Below are 5860 nucleotides of genomic sequence, written 5' to 3' on the forward strand. Positions count from 1 at the left end.
CGAAATGAGGATTGGATTTATAGGCGCGAGGGCCATGCATCCCCCATTGCCATTGGCTGGTGTTGTATTTGCGTTTCTTTCCTTTTTTTTTTTTTACAGCAACTGTTCAAATTGTAATATTATTAATTGAATAAAAAAGAAAGCAAAATTTGTTTTTTGTTCTGGAAAAAGAAATGGAGCTGTCAGTGCCACGTGCAGTCTTAGGGATATTTTAGAACGGAGGAGGGCTGGGCTGCAGCTGGAATTATGGAATGGACATCCATTCAAATCGCGGAACGATAACTGAAACCTGGATTTTATAAATTTATTACTGTATTTGTTAACTACATAAATATATTTTTAAAATTAAAATTTAATTATATTTATAAAAATTTTAAATTTTAAATGTTAAAATATGTATATAATATTAGAATTTTTAATATAATCGAATATATTCACTCATATTATTGTAATATATAATGTAATATTATATTATAATTATATATAACAAATTAATATTAGGATAAACTACGTAAATGATCACTAATATTTGAGTAAATTTTTGTTTTCACCATTGATGTTTCAAAAGTCACAAATTGGTCAGTAACATTATCGTTTTTAACAAATTGGTCACTCGCCATTAACAGCCGTTAACAAGAGTGACAGAATACACAACTGGACTGTCGACCGTCACATGGAGTACCAAATGTTAAAAGCAATAGCATGGGTTGTTGCTTCATCTTCTTCCTCGCTTTACCATGGGTTGTTGCTTCATATTCTTCCTTTTTCTCACATTCTGCATCGGCGAAAGAATATATGTTAGCAAAAGATTTCAAGCTCGAGAATTGAAGATAAGGCCTAGTTTGAACTTGGAAAGGCTTGAACACAAGCTTCTCTTTCTTGGGTAGTTAACACAAACAAAGAGAAATTGGAAGAACTAGAAAGGCTAGTCCGTTAACAATAGATCTTGGGTTCTTGTTAATGTCCTTGCTTCTCACTTAGATCTCGTTATTTTGATTTATTTTTCTTAAATAGATGCAGATTTGTCCTTAAAAGCAAAATGGCAAATGTATGCATCGATGGGATCTTGAAGGAGCTTCGTAACGATGGTCGTATCCATAAAACCAAGATCATTTGTACTCTGGGTCCAGCTTCACGGTCTGTGCCCATGATTGAGAAGCTCTTCAGAGTCGGTATGAATGTTGCTCACTTCAATTTATCTCACGGCAGCCATGAGTATCATCAAGAGACCCTGAACAATCTCAAGTTCGCTATGCATAATACCGGCATCCATTACGCCGTCATACTCGAGACGAAGGTTCATTTTCCCCACTAATTTTATTCCGGTTGAGAGCTTCTATGTGGTTTCTTTATGCAAGTTGATTGTTAATCGTTTGATTTTCCTTGTGGTTTTGATTCATTTATGTTGAAAACCAAGAGCGTGTCATCAAATTCGACGAGATCATGCGTGAGACCGATGCCTTTACGGTTTCCTGTGGTGATCTTGGAATGAAAATTTTGGTTGAGAGCAATAACATAGGTTCTGTTAACTGGGTTTACCCTAAAAAACAAGAATCAGGTACAACTTGGCGAGTAACGGAGGTCAACCCAGTCCAAGTAAGTTTTAAACGATCCAGATGTATATTCCGTCACTCTTGTTAATGGCGGTTAACGGCCATTGACCAATTTGTTACAAACGATAACGTTAGTGAACGATTTGTGACTTATGAAACATCAATGGTGAAAACGAAAGCTTACTTAAACATTAATGACCATTTGCATAGTTTACCCTTAATATTATTAATATAATTAATACTATTAGTTATTTTTATAACCCGTAATATTCATGACAATCGAACCTGAAATCTCAAGAAATGTAACACCATCTCCCATATACCCTTCCGTACACGAGATATAGATGTCACATTACTCTTTAAAATAGTTATTCTTTTGAAAATCTCAAAAAAAAATATTCTTTCTTTCTAAAAACATAACATTTTAATATAAAATAAAACATTGATTGCAAACTGTTATAAGTTCTACTTAATTAAAATTAAAAGCATTTTAATATTGTGATTACATGCCAACAAAGTTTTTTTCCAAAATAACTAGATTGTCTTGGTGTCACGGATGAGCCCACTTTAGTTGATGATCACCACAACTACAGAAGCACTCATTACTCAATTAATCTTTGCTTTTACCTACGCGTGAGAAATAACACACGTTAAGCAATTACTTAGTGAGATATAATATAGTAAAGAACATTAAAGGATACATAAGTATCTCATAGTTATTTGACTTCAATCTAAGTTATAATATCCATAGGAATTCGTTAAGTCCTTCGTATAATAACCTAACCATGGTCATATTATCCTCATAACAATCTTTAGTATGTCCAACATACTTCTTTTTAGTTCATTAACTTCAATTATGTCTCTTTTCACGTATTAGCAATCCATTTATGCATTTAAATTATGGCATCATTTCACGCCTTAATGCATCCTTTCATTCATTTTAATTATGGCATCCTTCCATGCCTTAATGCATCCTTTCATGCATTTTAATTATGGCATCCTTTCATGCATTTTAATTATGGTATCCTTTCATGCCTTAATGCACATGCATTTTAATTATGGCATCCTTTCATGCCTTAATGCATCCTTTCATGCATTTTAATTATGACATCCTTTCATGCCTTAATGCATCCTTTCATGCATTTTAATTATGGCATCCTTTCATGCTTTAATCCATCCTTTCATGCATTTTAATTATGGATTCGATTTAGAGCAGTTCATACTCTAAAACTCATTCATATTATTCTTTCCATCCATATTAAGATAACATAATCAATATTATAAAACATATAAAAAATTGAAGCATTCTAATTTGAATGTTCTTCATCTCGGTTACTTACACTAAATTACTCACCTGATAATCCCCGCTAATAAAGTGTAGAGACTTCTGACTAATTAAAAACTTTATCTTTCTCTCTTTTCTTGCTAGATTCAGGAGCTTGGTTCCCATCTACACAAGTATCCATTAAGTACACATAACATACAAATGTTAGTATACTCCTTAACCTTGTACTTTAAGAATATTCAAAATATCATTATCTCAATTTCTATAACAATTTCAACCTAATTGGCAGTTCCAAACTCAATAGTATCGATACAACTATCCTAGTACCGATACTTCTATACTATTGTACCGATACCCCCTTCCGGTATCGATACTAATTTTAGATTCGATGTTGCCTGGTATCGATACCCATACCATGGTATCGATACTACCATACTATGGTACCGATACCCTCTTCCAGTATCGATACCAATTTTAGATTCGATGTTGCCTAGTATCGATACTACCTCGTCGGTATCGACACTGATTGAATCATTATCGATACTACACAACTAATTCATCCCATTTTAGCCTATAGTATCGGTAATGTCCTATCAGTACCGATACTCTTGCCCAGATTTTTCAGTTTTCAATCCGATTATTACATAAATGGGGTCAAATTTAGCTATATTTACACCATACAATACTATCAAACTCTTCTTTAACTATCCATACTAACATTCCTTCATTTTAATACTTAAAACATCTAGTACCCCTCAAGATCATTGGATTTTAAGAATCACACCAAAATTTCTAACTTGTTTTTAAACTCATTCAATGCTTCTAATATCTTATTTACTACTTTGACAAGTCAAAACTACTAATAATCATCAATAAACACCAATATACTAACATATCTTTCAAAACTCATTTTCTAAAATCTCCATTATTTCCTTCATTTCATAGTTTTAATCTCATTTAATCCTTCCTTAAGCTTCCATCAAATTGAAACCTCACCTTTAGCTAGGGATGGAAACTTCTTACGTGAAAGAGGAAGAAGATGAGAGTTGACCTTGCTTTCCCTTTTCCCTTTATTTCTTTTCTATAATATACTATATAGAATGAATTTTAAATTCATTTAATCCAAATAACCAAAATGCCCTTTCTAATCCTCCATTACTACAATTTAGTCTAATCTACTATTCCCAACTCATTCTCATCTTTATCAATTAATCAAATAGATTCTCCATTTTTAAATCCTTTCAATAAAGTCCTCAATTAAATTTTTGGAGCATTACAAGAAATATCAACAATTCTTTTTCTATCGCTATTACTTGGTTCATGCTTCAACAAGCAACCACGGGTGGAGCTTAGTGAGGGCCCAAATGGGCCCTGACCCCTGTTATAATTTGTATATTCAATATAATTCTGATCTAATAGTATTTTGGTCTATGTAAAAATAAATATTTAAATTTAAAAATATAAGAATTTATTAAATATTTAATCAAGTAATGACCGAACTAAAGAAGGATAACCTTGTGTTCTCAAATTTTTGGCCTAATAATAATTTAGGTCATTGTAAGTTTAAATATTACAAAATAGGTGTCATCTTGTAAATTTTGAGTTTTTTTTTAAATCTAGTGAGAATACAAGGTAATATTCGTACAAAGACTCTCAACTTTTGACAATGAGTGCTCATATCCCTACATGTGCAGTTCTCAAACTCGAGACTTCAAAGATGACAACAATCTCTTAACCACTAAGGTCATTTGGCTCATACTGAATTTTGAGTTTAGATACTTAATAAATAATTATATTTTTCTTAAATAATTTAATATTTCGATTCGTCCCTGCAAGTAACGAAATCCTCCACATCTGTGACAGAACCCCCCAAAATTGGAAATAAAGCCTTCATTATCCAAACCTCAAACAAAATAGCCCAAACTCTCAACCTTCGTTCTCTTTAATTTCATATTTTTACAAGCCATTTTTGCGGTGGGAAATGGAGGGCTTCTACTTATTTCTGATTAGAGACGCTTAAACATTTAATATTTAATATTTATATTTCTGTATGTATAATATTCAATAATAACAATCCCTGATCATTAAAATCATTTATTCATATATATATTATACATTTTTTATTATTAAATAATGTATATTTTTAATGTATATTTTTATACTTTCTAATTACTCATATAAAAACAATCAAATTTAATATGCATGTGAACACGTTTATGGTAATTATATTTGCATATTGATCAACAATTAATATGGAAATAATTAAAACTCAAAATTTATTGAGTGGTTTTAAGTGATAAAAAAGTTTTTATTCTTTTTAAAATATTTAGGTTCTAGTAATTACATCTATAGAGTATATGTGTCATTGTCAATAACTAAAAAAAGATTTTTAACAGATACTATAATCATCCTATACTATTAAAAGAAAACAATACCCAAATTATCTTTATGATATTTTCTTTCTCTATCTCTATGTATATGATTAACAACTAATAAAAATATACATATATAACAATAGCCAATAAGAAACAAGCATTTACTTAAATTTATTTTTACTCGTTTAAAATCACTATTTTGTTAATTTATAATTTTCATTAATTGTTTTATATAATTAAGCTTTGTATACAAATAACGTCTTATGAATAATATTAACTCATGCATTGCATAGATCACAAACTAGTGGTATGTATAAAAGGGAAAAATATTTTAATTTTGATGATATCGATATTAAGATAGCAAGTTAGATTTTAATGTACTAATTTGATATTAATATTATCGGAGAGTATCGATACTCTAAAATAAGTGATAATATCTTCTTTTTTTTTGGTACCAACACCTAAAGTTGATTATAAAATAATAAATATTCTAAAAATATTATAAATATTTATTTAAATAAGTTATGCTAATAGTTTAAAGTTTTTTATTTTAATAAATATAAAGGAATTTGATTTAGCTAATCTTTGGGGGTTGTCCTTGTCGCACGAGTAGGTGCAATTGAAGATTCCGTGAGATGGAAATGGAG

This window comes from Hibiscus syriacus, unplaced genomic scaffold (assembly GCF_006381635.1).
Source record: "Hibiscus syriacus cultivar Baekdansim isolate YM2019G1 unplaced genomic scaffold, ASM638163v2 tig00117056_pilon, whole genome shotgun sequence".
NCBI lineage: Eukaryota > Viridiplantae > Streptophyta > Magnoliopsida > Malvales > Malvaceae > Hibiscus > Hibiscus syriacus.